The sequence below is a fragment of the Cherax quadricarinatus genome, unplaced genomic scaffold, assembly GCF_038502225.1.
Source record: "Cherax quadricarinatus isolate ZL_2023a unplaced genomic scaffold, ASM3850222v1 Contig807, whole genome shotgun sequence".
Classification (NCBI taxonomy): domain Eukaryota; kingdom Metazoa; phylum Arthropoda; class Malacostraca; order Decapoda; family Parastacidae; genus Cherax; species Cherax quadricarinatus.
In genome coordinates this window covers 23,556-48,150 of record NW_027195833.1, presented here as the reverse complement: position 1 = coordinate 48,150, position 24,595 = coordinate 23,556, and positions in this window count along the sequence as shown.

Genomic DNA, 24,595 nt, shown 5'->3' with positions numbered 1-24,595 from the left:
AAGGTGGTCAGTCCCTCAGCCTGGAGAACGGTTCAGCACCATGGTCTGGAACAAGGTGGTCAGTCCCTCAGCCTAGAGAAGAGTTCACCACCATGGTCTGGAACAAGGTGGTCAGTCCCTTAGCCTGGAGAAGAGTTCACCACCATGGTCTGGAACAAGGTGGTCAGTCCCTCAGCCTGGAGAAGAGTTCAGCACCATGGTTTGGAACAAGGTAGTCAGTCCCTCAGCCTGGAAAAGAGTTCAGCACCATGGTTTGGAACAAGGTAGTCAGTCCCTCAGTCTGGAGAACAGTTCAGCACCATGGTCTGGAACAAGGTCGTCAGTCTCTCAGCCTGGAGAACAGTTCAGCACCATGCTCTGGAACAAGGTAAGCAGTCCCTCAACCTGGAGAAGAGTTCAACACCATGGTCTAGAACAAGGTAGTCAGTCCCTCAGCCTGGAGAAGAGTTCACCACCATGGTCTGGAACAAGGTCGTCAGTCCCTCAGCCTGGAGAAGAGTTCACCACCATGGTCTGGAACAAGGTGGTCAGTCCTTCAGCCTGGAGAAGAGTTCAGCACCATGGTCTGGAACAAGGTGGTCAGTCCCACAGCCTGGAGAAGAGTTCAGCACCATGGTTTGGAACAAGGTAGTCAGTCCCTCAGCCTGGAGAACAGTTCAGCACCATGGTCTGGAACAAGGTCGTCAGTCTCTCAGCCTGGAGAAGAGTTCAGCACCATGGTCTGGAACAAGGTGGTCAGTCCCACAGCCTGGAGAAGAGTTCAGCACCATGGTCTGGAACAAGGTAGTCAGTCCCTCAGCCTGGAGAAGAGTTCAGCTCCATGGTCTGGAATAAGGTAGTCAGTCCCTCAGCCTGGAGAACAATTCAGCACCATGGTTTGGAACAAGGTAGTCAGTCCCTCAACCTGGGGAACAGTTCAGCACCATGGTCTGGAACAAGGTCGTCAGTCTCTCAGCCTGGAGAACAGTTCAGCACAATGGTCTGGAACAAGGTAATCAGTCCCTCAGCCTGGAGAAGAGTTCAACACCAATGTCTGGAACAAGGTGGTCAGTCCCTCAGCCTGGAGAAGAGTTCAGCACCATGGTCTGGAACAAGGTAGTCAGTCCCTCAGCCTGGAGAAGAGTTCAGCACCATGGTCTGGAACAAGGTAGTCAGTCCCTCAGCCTGGAGAAGAGTTCATATTACAACCTAGGATTTCAAATGGCCTGTTATCCAAGGTGTAATGGGAGCAAATAAACACAGTAGAAAAAGTTTAGACTTATATTATCCTTCACCAATTATAACAGCAATATGTACACTATGTACAGTGATAAATATAGTGCACTCCACGGTAAGCAAGGCAGAAATAGAAGCCACAAGATAGCAGACCGTGCTTCAACCAGCTCTAGAGTGGGAATGACAAGGGCAGACAGGAGAGCGGTATCCACATAACCTCTGCGATTGTCAATCCCACCTTCTTATTGGCTAGAACCTGGTCACTAGTTGAACGATGGGGCCCCATCATCAACTCTTAGCAACCTGGTTCGCTGGTTGGGGGAGATAGCCTGTAAATGAGGGTGTGTCCATGCGCCGAATAAAGGTTACGTACTCTTTGCATGCCACACCCCCACCCCCGAGAAGGCTCAGGATTAGGCTGCCACCTCCCAGTGGTAACCGTGCCGCCATGGCACAAAATAATGGGACCGCCTATCCTCTCCACCATCCAACTCTTAGATAGAGCTCAGCTTTCCTAGTGACCAAAAGCCAAACTCTAAACTCAGAGTGAGACAGCAGTCAGATAGGCCAACATAGGTCCAAGATACAAGCAGACGGTAGCCCGTATCCCCTCACTAAAAAAAACCCCCACATCAGGGGATAAAAAAAAGAGCTTGAAAGGGGGGTTACCACAAATACATCCTAACCTAAATAAAATATTAAACTAGACTCTTGACAAAGAGTCTGCCAACACATTTTCTTTGCCGGCAATGTATTTGATATAAATATTATAGGGCTGCAGCCTGAGCGTCCAGCGCATGAGCCTTGTGTTGTGATTCTTCATGGCTTGGAGATAGACTAACGGGTTGTGATCACTGTAGACTGTGACCACCTGCGATGTCTGGCCCACATAAACATCGAAATGCTCCAAAGCCATTACCAGCGCGAGGGCTTCTTTTTCAATGGTAGAGTAAGCTCTCTGATGTGGCTGGAACTTAGCTGAAAAGTATGCGATTGGCTGCAGCTCCTTGTTCCCGATTTGTAATAGTACCGCCCCAACCCCAGACTCACAAGCATCAACCTGTAATGAAAAAGGTTTGGAGAAGTCTGGAGACAGGAGAATGGGTGCAGAGCACAATAATCTTTTTGCTTTATTAAAAGCAGTGTTACAATCTGACGTCCAATTAAAGGGAACTTTATGACTGGTAAGAGAGGTAAGAGGGGCTACAATATCTGAGAAATTCTTACAGAATCTTCTGTAAAATCCTATCATGCCTAGGAAACGTTGAAGAGATTTCCTATCATGAGGAACTGGATAATCTTTAATAGAAAGAACTTTAGCAAGTTTAGGTGCAACATTACCACTACCTACTTCATGGCCTAGAAAAGTGATAGTGGCCTGGCCAAAGGAAGATTTAGATAAATTAACTGTTAATTGGGAATTCTTAAAGGTCTCAAACAGAGCTTTAAGTCTAAGTAGGTGTTGATCCCAAGTATCAGACACCACAACAATATCATCTAGGTATGCTGCCGTGCCTTCAAGTCCTTTAATAGCCTGATGGACGAGTTTCTGGAATGAAGAGGGGGAATTTTTCATTCCGAAGGGGGTAACTGTATACTGATAATGACCTCCTGGAATTACGAAGGCAGAGATTTCCTTCGCCTTATCTGTCAAAGGTACCTGATAGTAACCTTTAAGGAGATCTAATTTGGACACAAAAGTAGCCTTACCCACAAAGTCAATTACGTCATCCAGACGAGGAAGAGGGTAAGCATCTGTGATTGTGACCTCGTTCACTTTACGGTAGTTAGTTTAATATGTTTATTATGCACCCCATACCCATCCTGTGGGCGGTAGTCAAAAGATTACAGAGGTACATAATTGGTCCAGGGACTGGACCCCAAAGTTATGATAGCTGAACTAGTTACAAAGGTAATGAACTCCAGGTAGATCTGGTCACTAATCATGGCAAGTTACAGAGGTAATGAATCAGCTTCACTCCTATACATGGTTACAGTCATGAACAAATTACAAAGTAATGAACCACTGATACGTCCATACTTTACGGTAGTCTGTGCACATACGAAACCCTCCATCAGCCTTTTTTACTAGGATGCACGGTGAAGCCCATGGACTAGATGACTCCTCCACTAAACCATGTTCTAACAAGAAGTCTACTTCCTGCTGAAGTAGCCTTTGCTTTTCAGGATTAGCTCTGTAGGGGGAGAGTTTAATTGGTTTAGATTTTCCCACATCTACATCATGGTAACCTAACGTACATTTTTTCGGCACATCCGAAAAAATATTAGGATATGACTGTAGAAGCTCAGTTAAATTTGTTGCTTGTATTTCAGATAATCCATCCATTAACGGGCTAGGATCCTTGAGGAGGACAGAATTTGAAAGTTTAGTATTAATTTCAGAGATAGAGTGCAAAGAGTCAGAGTCGTCCTCAGAGGTAGAGGACAGAGTCATTACTGGGACTTTATCTGGTGTATGAAAGGCCTTGATTTGATTAATGTGGTAAGTTTTTGTTTTTGAGGTCTTATCAATGGGAGCTACCACATATTTTAAATCAGATAATCTACTTACTATCTGCATAGGTCCCGTAAATCTAGCTTTCAAGGTGTGGCCAGGTATAGGTTCCTGCACCAACACCTTGTCTCCTGGATGGAAGGAGCGGAATTGTGCACTTTTGTCATACCTCTGTTTCATCTTACTTTGAGCTATCTTTAGGTTAGCCGTGGCTAACTCACGTGCCACCTGCAACCTTGAAGACGGGTTGTAGAGTGCTGAGCTTACGTCTTCTCCCATCCATCCTTCTTTGAGCACCCGAAGAGGACCTCGTACATTGTGCCCAAAGATCAGCTCAAACGGACTATACCCTGTAGACTCTTGCACCGTCTCTCGTACTGAGAACAGCAACAAAGGTAGAGATTCATCCCAATCTGTCGGAAAGTGCATGCAAAAACTTCTCATCATTGTTTTTAATGTTTGGTGGAATCTTTCCAAGGCGCCTTGGGACTGAGGGTGATAGGCAGTGGATAAGTTGTGAATTATCCCTAACCTAGTTAATACTTCCCTAAATGCTTTGGCAGTGAAGTTAGTACCTTGATCACTTTGTATAGTTTTAGGAATGCCAAAACAAGAAATGAATTTTGTTAAAGCTTTGAGAATAGCTTTAGTATTGATACTACGCATTGGGATCGCTTCAGGATATCTGGTTACTTTATCCATAATTGTAAATAAATACTGATTTCCAGACTTTGACTTAGGTAGTGGACCTACACAATCTATAATTAAATCTGCAAAAGGTTCTCCATCAGCAGGTATGGGTTGGAGAGGTGCAGGTTTAATGGAATGTCCAGGTTTTCCAACTTGCTGACATTCTCGGCAACACCTAATATGATTCTTCACATCTTTCTTTAATTTTGGCCAATAAAATTCTTTTGTGATTCTATACAAGGTTTTTGTAATTCCTAAGTGACCTCCTGATGACGTATTATGAGCTATATTTAATATCCGAGGTCTATACTTGGTTGGAACCACTAACCTGTCGTATAATTGCCGGCCCTCTATCTCCTTACCAGTCTCAGTGCAAACCAAATAATCATTTTTAACTTCATACTTGACTGGATGACCCAAAGAGGATTTACCCATGGCTGCCTCAAAAGCGCATTTTAAAGAAGGGTCCTGTCGTTGTTCCTCCCGGAAGGACAGTCCCTCGGGCATGGAAACAGAGACATCTGGCAATCCTGCAACCTTGAATAGAATCACAAAAGAATTTTATTGGCCAAAATTAAAGAAAGATGTGAAGAATCATATTAGGTGTTGCCGAGAATGTCAGCAAGTTGGAAAACCTGGACATTCCATTAAACCTGCACCTCTCCAACCCATACCTGCTGATGGAGAACCTTTTGCAGATTTAATTATAGATTGTGTAGGTCCACTACCTAAGTCAAAGTCTGGAAATCAGTATTTATTTACAATTATGGATAAAGTAACCAGATATCCTGAAGCGATCCCAATGCGTAGTATCAATACTAAAGCTATTCTCAAAGCTTTAACAAAATTCATTTCTTGTTTTGGCATTCCTAAAACTATACAAAGTGATCAAGGTACTAACTTCACTGCCAAAGCATTTAGGGAAGTATTAACTAGGTTAGGGATAATTCACAACTTATCCACTGCCTATCACCCTCAGTCCCAAGGCGCCTTGGAAAGATTCCACCAAACATTAAAAACAATGATGAGAAGTTTTTGCATGCACTTTCCGACAGATTGGGATGAATCTCTACCTTTGTTGCTGTTCTCAGTACGAGAGACGGTGCAAGAGTCTACAGGGTATAGTCCGTTTGAGCTGATCTTTGGGCACAATGTACGAGGTCCTCTTCGGGTGCTCAAAGAAGGATGGATGGGAGAAGACGTAAGCTCAGCACTCTACAACCCGTCTTCAAGGTTGCAGGTGGCACGTGAGTTAGCCACGGCTAACCTAAAGATAGCTCAAAGTAAGATGAAACAGAGGTATGACAAAAGTGCACAATTCCGCTCCTTCCATCCAGGAGACAAGGTGTTGGTGCAGGAACCTATACCTGGCCACACCTTGAAAGCTAGATTTACGGGACCTATGCAACCTATTACAACCTAGGATTTCAAATGGCCTGTTATCCCAGGTGTAATGGGAGCAAATAAACACAGTAGAAAAAGTTTAGACTTATATTATCCTTCACCAATTATAACAGCAATATGTACACTATGTACAGTGATAAATATAGTGCACTCCACGGTAAGCAAGGCAGAAATAGAAGCCACAAGATAGCAGACCGTGCTTCAACCAGCTCTAGAGTGGGAATGACAAGGGCAGACAGGAGAGCGGTATCCACATAACCTCTGCGATTGTCAATCCCACCTTCTTATTGGCTAGAACCTGGTCACTAGTTGAACGATGGGGCCCCATCATCAACTCTTAGCAACCTGGTTCGCTGGTTGGGGGAGATAGCCTGTAAATGAGGGTGTGTCCATGCGCCGAATAAAGGTTACGTACTCTTTGCATGCCACAGTTCAGCACCATGGTCTGGAACAAGGTGGTCAGTCCCTCAGCCTGGAGAAGAGTTCTGCACCATGGTCTGGAACAAGGTGGTCAGTCCCTCAGCCTGGAGAACGGTTCAGCTCCATGGTCTGGAACAAGGTGGTCAGTCCCTCAGCCTGGAGAACGGTTCAGCTCCATGGTCTGGAACAAGGTGGTCAGTCCCTCAGCCTGGAGAACGGTTCAGCACCATGGTCTGGAACAAGGTGGTCAATCCCTCAGCCTAGAGAAGAGTTCACCACCATGGTCTGGAACAAGGTGGTCAGTCCCTTAGCCTAGAGAAGAGTTCACCACCATGGTCTGGAACAAGGTGGTCAGTCCCTTAGCCTGGAGAAGAGTTCACCACCATGGTCTGGAACAAGGTGGTCAGTCCCTCAGCCTGGAGAAGAGTTCACCACCATGGTCTGGAACAAGGTAGTCAGTCTCTCGGCCTGGAGAAGAGTTCAGCACCATAGTGTGGAACAAGGTCGTCAGTCTCTCAGCCTGGAGAACAGTTCATCACCATGCTCTGGAACAAGGTAAGCAGTCCCTCAACCTGGAGAAGAGTTCAACACCATGGTCTGGAACAAGGTAGTCAGTCCCTCAGCCTGGAGAACAGTTCAGCACCATGGTCTGGAACAAGGTGGTCAGTCCCTCAGCCTGGAGAAGAGTTCAGCTCCATGGTCTGGAACAAGGTGGTCAGTCCCTCAGCCTGGAGAAGAGTTCAGCTCCATGGTCTGGAACAAGGTGGTCAGTCTCAGCCTGGAGAACAGTTCAGCACCATGGTCTGGAACAAGGTGGTCAGTCCCTCATCCTGGAGAAGAGTTCAGCTCCATGGTCTGGAACAAGGTGGTCAGTCCCTCAGCCTGGAGAAGAGTTCAGCACCATGGTCTGGAACAAGCTCATCAGTCTCTCAGCCTGGAAAAGAGTTCAGCACCATGGTCTGGAACAAGGTGGTCAGTCCCTCAGCCTGGAGAAGAGTTCAGCACCATGGTTTGGAACAAGGTAGTCAGTCACTCAGCCTGGAGAACAGTTCAGCACCATGGTCTGGAACAAGGTCGTCAGTCTCTCAGCCTGGAGAAGAGTTCAGCACCATGGTTTGGAACAAGGTAATCAGTCCCTCAGCCTGGAGAACAGTTCAGCACCATGGTCTGGAACAATGTCGTCAGTCTCTCAGCCTGGAGAACAGTTCAGCACAATGGTCTGGAACAAGGTAATCAGTCCCTCAGCCTGGAGAAGAATTCAACACCAATGTCAACACCAATGTCTGGAACAAGGTGGTCAGTCCCTCAGCCTGGAGAAGAGTTCAGCACCATGGTCTGGAACAAGGTAGTCAGTCCCTCAGCCTGGAGAAGAGTTCAGCACCATGGTCTGGAACAAGGTAGTCAGTCCCTCAGCCTGGAGAAGAGTTCAGCACCATGGTCTGGAACAAGGTGGTCAGTCCCTCAGCCTGAAGAAGAGTTCAGCATCATGGTCTGGAACAAGGTGGTCAGTCCCTCAGCCTGGAGAAGAGTTCAGCACCATGGTCTGGAACAAGGTAGTCAGTCCCTCAGCCTGGAGAACAGTTCAGCACCATGATCTGGAACAAGGTAGTGAGTCCCTCAGCCTGGAGAAGAGTTCAGCACTATGGTCTGGAACAAGGTGGTCAGTCCCTCAGCCTGGAGAAGAGTTCAGGTCCATGGTCTGGAAGAAGGTAGTCAGTCCCTCAGCATGGAGAACAGTTCACCACCATGGTCTGGAATAAGGTAGTCAGTCCCTCAGAATGGAGAAGAGTTCAGCACCATGGTCTGGAATAAGGTGGTCAGTCCCTCAGCCTGGAGAAGAGTTCAGCACCATGGTCTGGAACAAGGTGGTCAGTCCCTCAGCCTGGAGAACAGTTCACCACCATAGTCTGGAATAAGGTGGTCAGTCCCTCAGCCTGGAGAACAGTTCAGCACCATGGTCTGGAACAAGGTGGTCAGTCCCTCAGCCTGGAGAAGAGTTCAGCACCATGGTTTGGAACAAGGTAGTCAGTCACTCAGCCTGGAGAACAGTTCAGCACCATGGTCTGGAACAAGGTCGTCAGTCTCTCAGCCTGGAGAAGAGTTCAGCACCATGGTTTGGAACAAGGTAATCAGTCCCTCAGCCTGGAGAACAGTTCAGCACCATGGTCTGGAACAATGTCGTCAGTCTCTCAGCCTGGAGAACAGTTCAGCACAATGGTCTGGAACAAGGTAATCAGTCCCTCAGCCTGGAGAAGAATTCAACACCAATGTCTGGAACAAGGTGGTCAGTCCCTCAGCCTGGAGAAGAGTTCAGCACCATGGTCTGGAACAAGGTTGTCAGTCCCTCAGCCTGGAGAAGAGTTCAGCACCATGGTCTGGAACAAGGTAGTCAGTCCCTCAGCCTGGAGAAGAGTTCAGCACCATGGTCTGGAACAAGGTGGTCAGTCCCTCAGCCTGAAGAAGAGTTCAGCATCATGGTCTGGAACAAGGTGGTCAGTCCCTCAGCCTGGAGAAGAGTTCAGCACCATGGTCTGGAACAAGGTAGTCAGTCCCTCAGCCTGGAGAACAGTTCAGCACCATGATCTGGAACAAGGTAGTGAGTCCCTCAGCCTGGAGAAGAGTTCAGCACTATGGTCTGGAACAAGGTGGTCAGTCCCTCAGCCTGGAGAAGAGTTCAGGTCCATGGTCTGGAAGAAGGTAGTCAGTCCCTCAGCATGGAGAACAGTTCACCACCATGGTCTGGAATAAGGTAGTCAGTCCCTCAGAATGGAGAAGAGTTCAGCACCATGGTCTGGAATAAGGTGGTCAGTCCCTCAGCCTGGAGAAGAGTTCAGCACCATGGTCTGGAACAAGGTGGTCAGTCCCTCAGCCTGGAGAACAGTTCACCACCATAGTCTGGAATAAGGTGGTCAGTCCCTCAGCCTGGAGAACAGTTCACCACCATAGTCTGGAATAAGGTGGTCAGTCCCTCAGCCTGGAGAACAGTTCAGCACCATGGTCTGGAACAAGGTGGTCAGTCCCTCAGCCTGGAGAACAGTTCAGCACCATAGTCTGGAATAAGGTGGTCAGTCCCTCAGCCTGGAGAAGAGTTCACCACCATAGTCTGGAATAAGGTGGTCAATCCCTCAGCCTGGAGAACAGTTCAGCACCATGGTCTGGAATAAGGTGGTCATTCCCTCAGCCTGGAGAACAGTTCAGCACCATGGTCTGGAATACGGTGGTCAGTCCCTCAGCCTGGAGAACAGTTCACCACCATAGTCTGGAATAAGGTGGTCAGTCCCTCAGCCTGGAGAACAGTTCAGCACCATGGTCTGGAACAAGGTGGTCAGTCCCTCAGCCTGGAGAACAGTTCACCACCATTGTCTGGAATAAGGTCGTCAGTCCCTCAGCCTGGAGAACAGTTCACCACCATAGTCTGGAATAAGGTGGTCAGTCCCTCAGCCTGGAGAACAGTTCATCACCGTGGTCTGGAACAAGGTGGTCAGTCTCTCAGCCTGGAGAAGACTTCAGCACCATGGTCTGGAACAAGGTGGTCAGTCTCAGCCTGGAGAAGAGTTGAGTACCATGGTCTGGAACAAGGTGGTCAGTCCCTCAGCCTGGAGAACAGTTCAGCACCATGGTCTGGAACAAGGTGGTCAGTCCCTCAGCCTGGAGAAGAGTTCAGCACCATGGTCTGGAACAAGGTGGTCAGTCCCTCAGCCTGGAGAAGAGTTCAGCACCATGGTCTGGAATAAGGTGGTCAGTCCCTCAGCCTGGAGAACAGTTCAGCACCATGGTCTGGAATAAGGTGGTCAGTCTCTCAGCCTGGAGAAGAGTTCACCACCATGGTCTGGAACAAGGTGGTCAGTCCCTCAGCCTGGAGTAGAGTTCAGCACCATGGTCTGGAACAAGGTGGTCAGTCTCTCAGCCTGGAGAAGAGTTCACCACCATAGTCTGGAACAAGGTGGTCAGTCCCTCAGCCTGGAGAACAGTTCAGCACCATGGATATTTTCAATTCACTGCTATACCTACTGTCTCTGTATTTGACTGAAGAAGTCTGCTGTGTAGGCGAAACGTGGAAGACATTATCAAAGTGAACAAGTGGAAGATGGGTATTAGCAAACGGGATATAAGTAAGGTCTTGAGGATATCCATCCAAGAGAGAGAACCCGCAGTAATGGATTCAAATTATACAAGTTTAGATTTAGAAAGGATATAGGAAAGTATTGGTTTCGGAAATAGGGTAGTTGATGGGTGGAACGGTCTGCCTATTAGGGTTAACAAAGCTAAAACCTTGGGTAATTTCAAATTTAGGTAGGATAAATACATGAATGACAGGGGATGGATTTGAGTGGGACTTGTATATGAGTAAATAGAATTATTAACTTATTGGTTAGGTAGCATTTATTCTGTTAGTGGGTTGGACTGTGAAGGACCTGCCTAGTATGGGCCAACAGGCCCTCCTTTCTTATGTTCTTGTGTTCTTAATATAGATACCTAACTGTTGCACTTGTGACTTAATCTTCAGCTTCTAGATATAGTTCATCCGAACCATTACTTTCCTATATTCTTTCTAAATCTAAACTCAGTTTGAATCAAAACTTATCACAAAAAAGGTGGACCTTGAAGGCCTTTCCAGACGCTCAAGTTCAGATGAACTTAGCAGTCGTTTTTGCCAAAAAAATAATTGTATTTAGAGTTTATCATAGAACTTAGTACAATAGATGAGCCCAGGATCAATGTTACGTTCAGATTTACGTTCAATGTACAGTGAACAACAATTCTGCTCACATCACAGTACCAAACAACAAAAAGGCACAATACCGTGACTGGAACGATACACAAATAACCCGCACATAGAAGAGAGAAGCTTACGACGACGTTTCTGTCCGACTTGGACCATTGACAAAGTCACACTAACGAAAAGGAGAGAAGGAGGGAGTATATATAGGCAAGCTCTCTAGGCTGGAATACTGCTGTACACTAGCGGCCACCTTCAAGTCTGGCGACATTGCAGACCTGGAGAGTGTACCAAGAACTTTCACGGCACACATGGGTACGATAAGGTACCTAAACTACTGGGAACGGTTGAAGGTCCTTGATTTGTATTCTCTGGAGAGACATACATGATAATATACACTTGGAAGGTCCTGGAAGGATTGGCACCAAACCTGCACACGAAAATCACTCCGTATGAAAGCAAAAGACTCGGCAGGAGATGCAACATTCCCCCGATGAAAAGCAGGGGCGCCACGGGTACATTGAGAGGCAACACAATAAGTGTCAGGGGCCCAAGACTGTTCAACTGCCTCTCAGCATACATAAGGGGGATTACCAATAGACCCCTGGCTGTCTTCAAGAAGGCACTGGACAGGCACCTAAAGTCAATGCCTGACCTACCAGGCTGTGGTATGTACGTCAGCTTGCGTGCGGCCAACAGTAACAGCCTAGTTGATCAGACCCTGATCCACCAGGAGGCCTGGTCTCAGACCGAGCCGCGGGGACGTTGACCCCCGAAACCCTCTCCAGGTAAACAGACAGGGACTGGACAAGAGAGGTAGTAGTGGAGGTAGTACTAGTAGTGGTGGAGGTAGTACTAGTAGTGGTGAAGGTAGTACTAGTAGTGGTGGAGGTAGTACTAGTAGTGGTGGAGGTACTAGTTAGTGGTGGAGCCAGTCAAATACTAAGAAGCAAGAACACAGGAGAGAGAGGAAAGGGTGAGAGGGAGACGAAGAAAAAGGAGGAATCAGGGTAAATCACGGGTGTTCGGAAGTCTGGAACATTTTACAATGTAGTGGGAAAGAAAGGCATCTACAGAGACAAAGCCACGACTAATCTAGTTCGTACCACTCCTCCCTCTATAGATTGCTCCTGGTGTCTACTCTATTTCTTGTTCCTCCTGTCCTCTTCAATACTTTGGAGAAACTGGACGATCTCTCTTTGACAGATTCAAGGAGCATTAGTGTTACTCTTGCTTACACCAACAATGCTCTTTCCTGTCATGTCGGAGATCACAGTCATCCTGTTGACTGGAAATGCTAAAACTTTCTTTCCTACTTCCAATACACAAATAACCCGCACATAAAAGAGAGAAGCTTACTACGACGTTCGGTCCGACTTGGACCATTGACAAAGTCACAGTGTGACTTTGTCAATGGTCCAAGTTGGACCGAAACGTCGTCGTAAGCTTCTCTCTTTTATGTGCGGGTTATTTGTGTATCGTTCCAGTCACGGTATTGTGCCTTTTTTGTTATTCCTACTTCCAACTTTAAGTCACCGTCCGGTTGAATTCTCCCTTATACACAACTTTCCTTGTATGAATCCTAGTCTTGGCTTTGTCTCTGTTGATGCTTTCTTTTCCAATTACATAACCTGATTCCTTTTCTTGTTCTCCCTCATCCCCTTTTCTCTTTCTTCTTTCTCCTTTGGGTTGTCTTTTGTCTGCCTTGGGTATTTGTTCCTTTATTAGTTCCCCCTTAATTGGACCCTGTAATTGCTGCCTCTTCCCTCTTTCTGACTTGTCTGCTGCTGAAGTCCCTCCAGACAACGCCTCCCGTCAAGATACTCCCATCCCTGGAAGCCAGCGCCGTCCCTCCAGACAACGCCTCCCGTCAAGATACTCCCATCCCTGGAAGCCAGCGTCGTCCCTCCAGACAACGCCTCCCGTCAAGATACTCCCATCAATGGAAGCCAGCATCGTCCCTCCAGACAACGCCTCCTGTCAAGATACTCCCATCCCTGGAAGCCAGCGTCGTCCCTCCAGACAACGCCTCCCGTCAAGATACTCCCATCCCTGGAAGCCAGCATCGTCCCTCCAGACAACGCCTCCCGTCAAGATACTCCCATCCCTGGAAGCCAGCGTGTCCCTCCAGACAACGCCTCCCATCAAGATACTCCCATCCCTGGAAGCCAGCGCCGTCCCTCCAGACAACGCATCCCGTCAAGATACTCCCATCCCTGGAAGCCAGCGCCGTCCCTCCAGACAACGCCTCCCATCAAGATACTCCCATCCCTGGAAGCCAGTGTCGTCCCTCCAGACAACGCCTCCCGTCAAGATACTCCCATCCCTGGAAGCCAGCGTCGTCCCTCCAGACAACGCCTCAGGTCAAGTTACTCCCATCCCTGGAAGCCAGCGTCGTCCCTCCAGACAACGCCTCCCATCAAGATACTCCCATCCCTGGAAGCCAGCGTCGTCCCTCCAGACAACGCCTCCCGTCAAGATACTCCCATCCCTGGAAGCCAGCGCCGTCCCTCCAGACAACGCCTCCCGTCAAGATACTCCCATCCCTGGAAGCCAGCGCCGTCCCTCCAGACAACGCCTCCCGTCAAGATACTCCCATCCCTGGAAGCCAGCGCCGTCCCTCCAGACAATGCCTCCCGTCAAGATACTCCCATCCCTGGAAGCCAGCGCCGTCCCTCCAGACAACGCCTCCTGTCAAGATACTCCCATCCCTGGAAGCCAGCGCATCCCTCCAGACAACGCCTCCCGTCAAGATACTCCCATCCCTGGAAGCCAGCGCCGTCCCTCCAGACAACGCCTCCCGTCAAGATACTCCCATCCCTGGAAGCCAGCGCCGCCCCTCCAGACAACGCCTCCCATCAAGATACTCCCATCCCTGGAAGCCAGTGTCGTCCCTCCAGACAACGCCTCCCGTCAAGATACTCCCATCCCTGGAAGCCAGCGCCGTCCCTCCAGACAACGCCTCCCGTCAAGATACTCCCATCCCTGGAAGCCAGCGCCGCCCCTCCAGACAACGCCTCCCGTCAAGATACTCCCATCCCTGGAAGCCAAGGCCGCCCCTCCAGACAAAACCCTCAAGGTACTCCCATTCCAGGGAGCCAATGCCACCCCTCAAGATACTCCCATTCCAGGGAGCCAAGGCCGGGTCACCACCTGGACAAGACCCGGACCGGTAGTACCGGCGAATCAACATCAATCAATCCTTTTCGTTAGTGTGACTTTGTAAATGGTCCAAGTCGGACCGAAACGTCGTCGTAAGCTCCTCTCTTCTATGTGCGGGTTATTTGTGTATCACAGTACCATAATGCCCGGGAAGCGTCAAACACGTAGGAGCCAACATCTGCGTTGCTTACCTGGAATAATCAATGTTCTGTTTACCTGGAGTTTTACCTGGAGAGAGTTCCGGGGGTCAACGCCCCCGCGGCCCGGTCTGTGACCAGTATTGAATTCTATACAAAGTGTCCGTGTATTTCGTTATTTGTAAGCCGTGTGTATGTTTTTTTTCATACACACACATACACACATCTCCATACGGAAACATTCCCCAGATGTGAATTGTATAGTTTAGTTTATAAGTGTGTCATACAAGTGTATGTTTTTGTCTGAATAAATATAAATTCTTCCTTAAGACAGTTTAATTCCCTTAATATACACCTCTCAGTGTATATACATTGTTATACACACCTCTCAGTGTATATACATTGTTATACACACCTCTCAGTGTATATACATTGTTATATACACCTCTCAGTGTATATACCCATCAGGTGAACAACCCTGGGCACCGTGGGTTATACCCATCAGGTGAACAACCCTGGGCACCGTGGGTTATACCCATCAGGTGAACAACCCAGGGCACCGTGGGTTATACCCATCAGGTGAACAACCCTGGGCACCGTGGGTTATACCCATCAGGTGAACAACCCTGGGCACCGTGGGTTATACCCATCAGTTGAACAACCCTGGGCACCGTGGGTTATACCCATCAGGTGAACAACCCAGGGCACCGTGGGTTATACCCATCAGTTGAACAACCCTGGGCACCGTGGGTTATACCCATCAGGTGAACAACCCTGGGCACCGTGGGTTATACCCATCAGGTGAACAACCCTGGGCACCGTGGGTTATACCCATCAGGTGAACAACCCTGGGCACCGTGGGTTATACCCATCAGGTGAACAACCCTGGGCACCGTGGGTTATACCCATCAGTTGAACAACCCAGGGCACCGTGGGTTATACCCATCAGGTGAACAACCCTGGGCACCGTGGGTTATACCCATCAGGTGAACAACCCTGGGCACCGTGGGTTATACCCATCAGGTGAACAACCCTGGGCACCGTGGGTTATACCCATCAGGTGAACAACCCTGGGCACCGTGGGTTATACCCATCAGTTGAACAACTCTGGGCACCGTGGGTTATACCCATCAGGTGAACAACCCAGGGCACCGTGGGTTATACCCATCAGGTGAACAACCCTGGGCACCGTGGGTTATACCCATCAGGTGAACAACCCAGGGCACCGTGGGTTATACCCATCAGGTGAACAACCCTGGGCACCGTGGGTTATACCCATCAGTTGAACAACTCTGGGCACCGTGGGTTATACCCATCAGGTGAACAACCCTGGGCACTGTGGGTTATACCCATCAGGTGAACAACCCAGGGCACCGTGGGTTATACCCATCAGGTGAACAACCCTGGGCACCGTGGGTTATACCCATCAGGTGAACAACCCTGGGCACCGTGGGTTATACCCATCAGGTGAACAACCCTGGGCACCGTGGGTTATACCCATCAGGTGAACAACCCTGGGCACCGTGGGTTATACCCATCAGTTGAACAACCCTGGGCACCGTGGGTTATACCCATCAGGTGAACAACCCTGGGCACCGTGGGTTATACCCATCAGGTGAACAACCCTGGGCACCGTGGGTTATACCCATCAGGTGAACAACCCTGGGCACCGTGGGTTATACCCATCAGGTGAACAACCCTTGGCACCGTGGGTTATACCCATCAGGTGAACAACCCTGGGCACCGTGGGTTATACCCATCAGGTGAACAACCCTGGGCACCGTGGGTTATACCCATCAGGTGAACAACCCAGGGCACCGTGGGTTATACCCATCAGGTGAACAACCCAGGGCACCGGGGGTTATACCCATCAGGTGAACAACCCTGGGCACCGTGGGTTATACCCATCAGGTGAACAACTCTGGGCACCGTGGGTTATACCCATCAGGTGAACAACCCTGGGCACCGTGGGTTATACCCATCAGTTGAACAACCCTGGGCACCGTGGGTTATACCCATCAGGTGAACAACCCTGGGCACCGTGGGTTATACCCATCAGGTGAACAACCCAGGGCACCGTGGGTTATACCCATCAGTTGAACAACTCTGGGCACCGTGGGTTATACCCATCAGTTGAACAACTCTGGGCACCGTAGGTTATACCCATCAGTTGAACAACCCAGGGCACCGTGGGTTATACCCATCAGTTGAACAACCCAGGGCACCGTGGGTTATACCCATCAGTTGAACAACCCTGGGCACCGTGGGTTATACCCATCAGTTGAACAACCCTGGGCACCGTGGGTTATACCCATCAGTTGAACAACCCAGGGCACCGTGGGTTATACCCATCAGGTGAACATCCCTGGGCACCGTGGGTTATACCCATCAGTTGAACAACCCTGGGCACCGTGGGTTATACCCATCAGTTGAACAACCCAGGGCACCGTGGGTTATACCCATCAGTTGAACAACCCTGGGCACCGTGGGTTATACCCATCAGGTGAACAACCCTGGGCACCGTGGGTTATACCCATCAGTTGAACAACCCTGGGCACCGTGGGTTATACCCATCAGTTGAACAACCCTGGGCACCGTGGGTTATACCCATCAGGTGAACAACCCTGGGCACCGTGGGTTATACCCATCAGTTGAACAACCCTGGGCACCGTGGGTTATACCCATCAGTTGAACAACCCAGGGCACCGTGGGTTATACCCATCAGGTGAACAACCCAGGGCACCGTGGGTTATACCCATCAGTTGAACAACCCTGGGCACCGTGGGTTATACCCATCAGGTGAACAACCCTGGGCACCGTGGGTTATACCCATCAGGTGAACAACCCTGGGCACCGTGGGTTATACCCATCAGGTGAACAACCCTGGGCACCGTGGGTTATACCCATCAGTTGAACAACCCTGGGCACCGTGGGTTATACCCATCAGGTGAACAACCCTGGGCACCGTGGGTTATACCCATCAGGTGAACAACCCAGGGCACCGTGGGTTATACCCATCAGTTGAACAACTCTGGGCACCGTGGGTTATACCCATCAGTTGAACAACTCTGGGCACCGTAGGTTATACCCATCAGTTGAACAACCCAGGGCACCGTGGGTTATACCCATCAGTTGAACAACCCAGGGCACCGTGGGTTATACCCATCAGTTGAACAACCCTGGGCACCGTGGGTTATACCCATCAGTTGAACAACCCTGGGCACCGTGGGTTATACCCATCAGTTGAACAACCCAGGGCACCGTGGGTTATACCCATCAGGTGAACAACCCTGGGCACCGTGGGTTATACCCATCAGTTGAACAACCCTGGGCACCGTGGGTTATACCCATCAGTTGAACAACCCAGGGCACCGTGGGTTATACCCATCAGTTGAACAACCCTGGGCACCGTGGGTTATACCCATCAGGTGAACAACCCTGGGCACCGTGGGTTATACCCATCAGTTGAACAACCCTGGGCACCGTGGGTTATACCCATCAATTGAACAACCCAGGGCACCGTGGGTTATACCCATCAGGTGAACAACCCAGGGCACCGTGGGTTATACCCATCAGTTGAACAACCCTGGGCACCGTGGGTTATACCCATCAGGTGAACAACCCTGGGCACCGTGGGTTATACCCATCAGGTGAACAACCCTGGGCACCGTGGGTTATACCCATCAGGTGAACAACCCTGGGCACCGTGGGTTATACCCATCAGTTGAACAACCCTGGGCACCGTGGGTTATACCCATCAGGTGAACAACCCTGGGCACCGTGGGTTATACCCATCAGTTGAACAACCCTGGGCACCGTGGGTTATACCCATCAGGTGAACAACCCTGGGCACCGTGGGTTATACCCATCAGGTGAACAACCCTGGGCACCGTGGGTTATACCCATCAGTTGAACAACCCAGGGCACCGTGGGTTATACCCATCAGGTGAACAACCCAGGGCACCGTGGGTTATACCCATCAGGTGAACAACCCTGGGCACCGTGGGTTATACCCATCAGTTGAACAACTCTGGGCACCGTGGGTTATACCCATCAGTTGAACAACCCTGGGCACCGTGGGTTATACCCATCAGTTGAACAACCCTGGGCACCGTGGGTTATACCCATCAATTGAACAACCCAGGGCACCGTGGGTTATACCCATCAGTTGAACAACTCTGGGCACCGTGGGTTATACCCATCAGTTGAACAACCCTGGGCACCGTGGGTTATACCCATCAGTTGAACAACCCTGGGCACCGTGGGTTATACCCATCAATTGAACAACCCAGGGCACCGTGGGTTTATAGCAGGTGAGAACCTTCAAAACTAGGGATGCAAAGCCCATGATGATTCTCTTAAATCGTTTGTTCTCTCTAGGCTGGAATATTGCTGTACACTAACTGCCACCTTCAAGGCTGGTGATATTACTGACCTGGAGAATGTACAGAGAACTTTCATGGTACACATAAGTACGATAAAGCACCTAAATTACTGGGAACTGTTGAAGTCCCTTGATTGTATTCCCTGGAACGAAGGAGAGAAAGATACATGGTAATACACATTTGGAAAATCCTAGAGGGACTAGTGCCAAACTTGCACACGAAAATCACTCCCTATGACAGCAAATGACTTGGCAGACGATGCAACATCCCCCAATGAAAAGCAGGGGTGTCACTAGCACAAAAATAGACAACACAATAAGTGTCAGGGGCCCAAGACTGTTCACCTACCTCCCAGCATACATAAGGGGGCTTCCATTAGACATCTGGCTGTCTTCAAGACCAATGGCTGTCTTCAAGACCCCTGATTGTCTTCAAGACCCCTGGTTGTCTTCAAGACCCCTGGCTGTCTTCAAGACCCATGGTTGTCTTAAAGACCCCTGGCTGTCTTCAAGACCCATGGTTGTCTTCAAGACCCTTGGTTGTCTTCAAGACCCCTGGCTGTCTTCAAGACCTATGGTTGTCTTAAAGACCCCTGGCTGTCTTCAAGACCCATGGTTGTCTTCAAGACCCTTGGTTGTCTTCAAGACCCCTGACTGTCTTCAAGACCCATGGTTGTCTTCAAGACCCCTGGCTGTCTTCAAGACCCCTGGCTGTCTTCAAGACCCCTGGTTGTCTTCAAGACCCATAGCTGTCTTCAAGACCCCTGGTTGTCTTCAAGACCCCTGGTTGTCTTCAAGACCCCTGGTTGTCTTCAAGACCCATAGCTGTCTTCAAGACCCCTGACTGTCTTCAAGACTCCTGGTTGTCTTCAAGACCCCTGGCTGTCTTCCATACCCTTGGTTGTCTTCAAGACCCCTGACTGTCTTCAAGACCTCTGGCTGTCTTCAAGACCCCTGACTGTCTTCAAGACCCCTGGTTGCCTTCAAGACCCCTGACTGTCTTCAAGACCCCTGGTTGTCTTCAAGATCCCTGGTTGTCTTCAAGACCCCTGGCTGTCTTCAAGACCCTTGGTTGTCTTCAAGACCTCTGGCTGTCTTCAAGACCCCTGACTGTCTTCAAGACCTCTGGCTGTCTTCAAGACCCCTGACTGTCTTCAAGACCTCTGGCTGTCTTCAAGACCCCTGGTTGTCTTCAAGACCCCTGGCTGTCTTCAAGACCCTTGGTTGTCTTCAAGACCCCTGACTGTCTTCAAGACCCCTGACTGTCTTCAAGACCCCTGGTTGTCTTCAAGACCCCTGGCTGTCTTCAAGACCCCTGGTTGCCTTCAAGACCCCTGACTGTCTTCAAGACCCCTGGTTGTCTTCAAGACCCCTGGTTGTCTTCAAGACCCCTGGATTTCTTCAAGACCCCTGGTTGTCTTCAAGACCCCTGGTTGTCTTCAAGACCCCTGGTTGTCTTCAAGACCCCTGGTTGTCTTCAAGACCCTTGACTGTCTTCAAGACTCCTGGTTGTCTTCAAGACCCTTTGTTGTCTTCAAGACCCCTGGTTGTCTTCAAGACCCCTGACTGTCTTCAAGACCTCTGGCTGTCTTCAAGACCCCTGGTTGTCTTCAAGACCCCTGACTGTCTTCAAGACCTCTAGCTGTCTTCAAGACCCCTGGTTGTCTTCAAGACCCCTGGCTGTCTTCAAGACCCCTGACTGTCTTCAAGACCTCTGGCTGTCTTCAAGACCCCTGGTTGTCTTCAAGACCCCTGACTGTCTTCAAGACCTCTAGCTGTCTTCAAGACCCCTGGTTGTCTTCAAGACCCCTGGCTGTCTTCAAGACCCCTGGTTGTCTTCAAGACCCCTGACTGTCTTCAAGACCTCTGGCTGTCTTCAAGACCCCTGACTGTCTTCAAGACCCCTGATTGCCTTCAAGACCCCTGACTGTCTTCAAGACCCCTGGTTGTCTTCAAGACCCCTGGTTGTCTTCAAGACCCCTGGCTGTCTTCAAGACCCCTGGTTGTCTTCAAGACCCCTAGTTGTCTTCAAGACCCCTTGTTGACTTCAAGACCCCTGGTTGTCTTCAAGACCCCTGGTTGTCTTCAAGACCCCTGGTTGTCTTCAAGACCCCTGGTTGTCTTCACGACCCCTGACTGTCTTCAAGACTCCTGGTTGTCTTCAAGACCCCTGGTTGTCTTCAAGACCCCTGACTGTCTTCAAGACTCCTGGTTGTCTTCAAGACCCCTGGTTGTCTTCAAGACCCCTGACTGTCTTCAAGACCCCTGGTTGTCTTCAAGACCCCTGGTTGTCTTCAAGACCCCTGGTTGTCTTCACGACCCCTGACTGTCTTCAAGACTCCTGGTTGTCTTCAAGACCCCTGGTTGTCTTCAAGACCCCTGACTGTCTTCAAGACTCCTGGTTGTCTTCAAGACCCCTGGTTGTCTTCAAGACCCCTGACTGTCTTCAAGACTCCTGGTTGTCTTCAAGACCCCTGGTTGTCTTCAAGACCCCTGGTTGTCTTCAAGACCCCTGGTTGTCTTCAAGACCCCTGACTGTCTTCAAGACTCCTGGTTGTCTTCAAGACCCCTGGTTGTCTTCAAGACCCCTGACTGTCTTCAAGACTCCTGGTTGTCTTCAAGACCCTTGGTTGTCTTCAAGACCCCTGGTTGTCTTCAAGACCCTGACTGTCTTCAAGACCTCTGGCTGTCTTCAAGACCCCTGGTTGTCTTCAAGACCCCTGACTGTCTTCAAGACCTCTGGCTGTCTTCAAGACCTTTGGTTGTCTTCAAGACCCCTGACTGTCTTCAAGACCTCTGGCTGTCTTCAAGACCCCTGGTTGTCTTCAATACCCCTGGTTGTCTTCAAGACCCCTGGTTGTCTTCAAGACCCCTGACTGTCTTCAAGACCCCTGGTTGTGTTCAAGACCCCTGGTTGTCTTCACGTCTCCTGGTTGTCTTCAAGACCCCTGACTGTCTTCAAGACTCCTGGTTGTCTTCAAGACCCTTGGTTGTCTTCAAGACCCCTGGTTGTCTTCAAGACCCCTGACTGTCTTCAAGACCTCTGGCTGTCTTCAAGACCCCTGGTTATCTTCAAGACCCCTGACTGTCTTCAAGACCTCTGGCTGTCTTCAAGACCCCTGGTTGTCTTGAAGACCCCTGGTTGTCTTCAAGACCCCTGGTTGTCTTCAAGACCCCTGACTGTCTTCAAGACCCCTGGTTGTCTTCAAGACCCCTGGTTGTCTTCAAGACCCCTGGTTGTCTTCAAGACCCCTGATTGTCTTCAAGACCCCTGGTTGTCTTCAAGACCCCTGGTTGTCTTCAAGACCCCTGGTTGTCTTCAAGACCCCTGGTTGTCTTCAAGTCTCCTGGTTGTCTTCAAGTCTCCTGGTTGTCTTCAAGACCCCTGGTTGTCTTCAAGACCCCTGGTTGTCTTCACGACCCCTGACTGTCTTCAAGACTCCTGGTTGTCTTCAAGACCCCTGGTTGTCTTCAAGACCCCTGACTGTCTTCAAGACTCCTGGTTGTCTTCAAGACCCCTGGTTGTCTTCAAGACCCCTGACTGTCTTCAAGACTCCTGGTTGTCTTCAAGACCCCTGGTTGTCTTCAAGACCCCTGGTTGTCTTCAAGACCCCTGGTTGTCTTCAAGACCCCTGACTGTCTTCAAGACTCCTGGTTGTCTTCAAGACCCCTGGTTGTCTTCAAAACCCCTGACTGTCTTCAAGACTCCTGGTTGTCTTCAAGACCCCTGGTTGTCTTCAAGACCCTGACTGTCTTCAAGACCTCTGGCTGTCTTCAAGACCCCTGGTTGTCTTCAAGACCCCTGACTGTCTTCAAGACCTCTGGCTGTCTTCAAGACCTTTGGTTGTCTTCAAGACCCCTGACTGTCTTCAAGACCTCTGGCTGTCTTCAAGACCCCTGGTTGTCTTCAATACCCCTGGTTGTCTTCAAGACCCCTGGTTGTCTTCAAGACCCCTGACTGTCTTCAAGACCCCTGGTTGTGTTCAAGACCCCTGGTTGTCTTCACGTCTCCTGGTTGTCTTCAAGACCCCTGACTGTCTTCAAGACTCCTGGTTGTCTTCAAGACCCTTGGTTGTCTTCAAGACCCCTGGTTGTCTTCAAGACCCCTGACTGTCTTCAAGACCTCTGGCTGTCTTCAAGACCCCTGGTTATCTTCAAGACCCCTGACTGTCTTCAAGACCTCTGGCTGTCTTCAAAACCCCTGGTTGTCTTCAAGACCCCTGGTTGTCTTCAAGACCCCTGGTTGTCTTCAAGACCCCTGACTGTCTTCAAGACCCCTGGTTGTCTTCAAGACCCCTGGTTGTCTTCAAGACCCCTGGTTGTCTTCAAGACCCCTGATTGTCTTCAAGACCCCTGGTTGTCTTCAAGTCTCCTGGTTGTCTTCAAGACCCCTGGTTGTCTTCAAGACCCCTGGTTGTTTTCAAGTCTCCTGGTTGTCTTCAAGTCTCCTGGTTGTCTTCAAGACGCCTGGTTGTCTTCAAGACCCCTGGTTGTCTTCAAGTCTCCTGGTTGTCTTCAAGTCTCCTGGTTGTCTTCAAGAGGGAGCTGGACAGGCACAGTCACTACCTGACTAGCCGGGCTGTGGTTCCTACTTTGGTGTACGTGCATCCCACAGTAACAGCCTTGTTGATCAAGACCTGATCCACCACCAGGCTTGGTCATAGACCGGGCCGAGGGGGCGGCGACCCACGAGACACCCTCCAGGTATACTCCAGGTATAGGTGGGTGAGGAATAATGGATGGGTGGAGAGAATAACAGGTGGGTAGAGGTAAATAACAGGTGGGGGAGAAAACGGGTGGGTTGGGGAGTGATTGGAGAAAATAACATGTGGGTTGGGGAATGACGGGTGGGTGAGGGAGAATAACATGTGGGTGGGGGAATGACTGGTGGGGTGACTCATGGGTGGGTGGGGAGAATAACAGGTGGGTATGGAGAATAATGGGTGGGTGGGGAGAAAGGTGGGTTTGGAGAATAATGGGTGGGCGGTGTTAATAATGGGTGGGCGAGGAGAACAACGGGTGAGTGGGGTAGAATAACGGGTGGGAGGGGGAGAACATGTGAGTGGGGAGAGCATCTAGGTGGGAGGGAGGGGGAACATATGGGTGGGAGGGAGGGGGAACATGTGGGTGGGAAAAGCATCTAGGTGGGAGGGGGAGCATATGGGTGGGAAGGAGGGGGGAACATGTGGGTGGGGAGAGCATCTAGGTGGGAGGGAGGGGGAACATGTGGGTGGGGAGAGCATCTAGGTGGGAGGGAGGGGGAACATATGGGTGGGAGGGAGAGGGGAACATGTGGGTGGGGAGAGCATCTAGGTGGGAGGGAGGGGGGAACATGTGGGTGGGGAGAGCATCTAGGTGGGAGGGAGGGGGTAACATGTGGGTGGGGAGAGCATCTAGGTGGGAGGGAGGGGGAACATGTGGGTGGGGAGAGCATCTAGGTGGGAGGGAGGGGGGAACATGTGGGTGGGGAGAGCATCTAGGTGGGAGGGAGGGGGTAACATGTGGGTGGGGAGAGCATCTAGGTGGGAGGGAGGGGGAACATGTGGGTGGGGAGAGCATCTAGGTGGGAGGGAGGGGGGTAACTTGTGGGTGGGGAGAGCATCTAGGTTGGAGGGAGGGGGAACATGTGGGTGGGGAGAGCATCTAGGTGGGAGGGAGGGGGGAACATGTGGGTGGGGAGAGCATCTAGGTGGGAGGGAGGGGGGAACATGTGGGTGGGGAGAGCATCTAGGTGGGAGGGAGGGGGGAACATGTGGGTGGGGAGAGCATCTAGGTTGGAGGGAGGGGGAACATGTGGGTGGGGAGAGCATCTAGGTGGGAGGGAGGGGGGAACATGTGGGTGGGGAGAGCATCTAGGTGGGAGGGAGGGGGGAACATGTGGGTGGGGAGAGCATCTAGGTGGGAGGGAGGGGGGTAACTTGTGGGTCGGGGGTGGGGGTGGGGGTTGG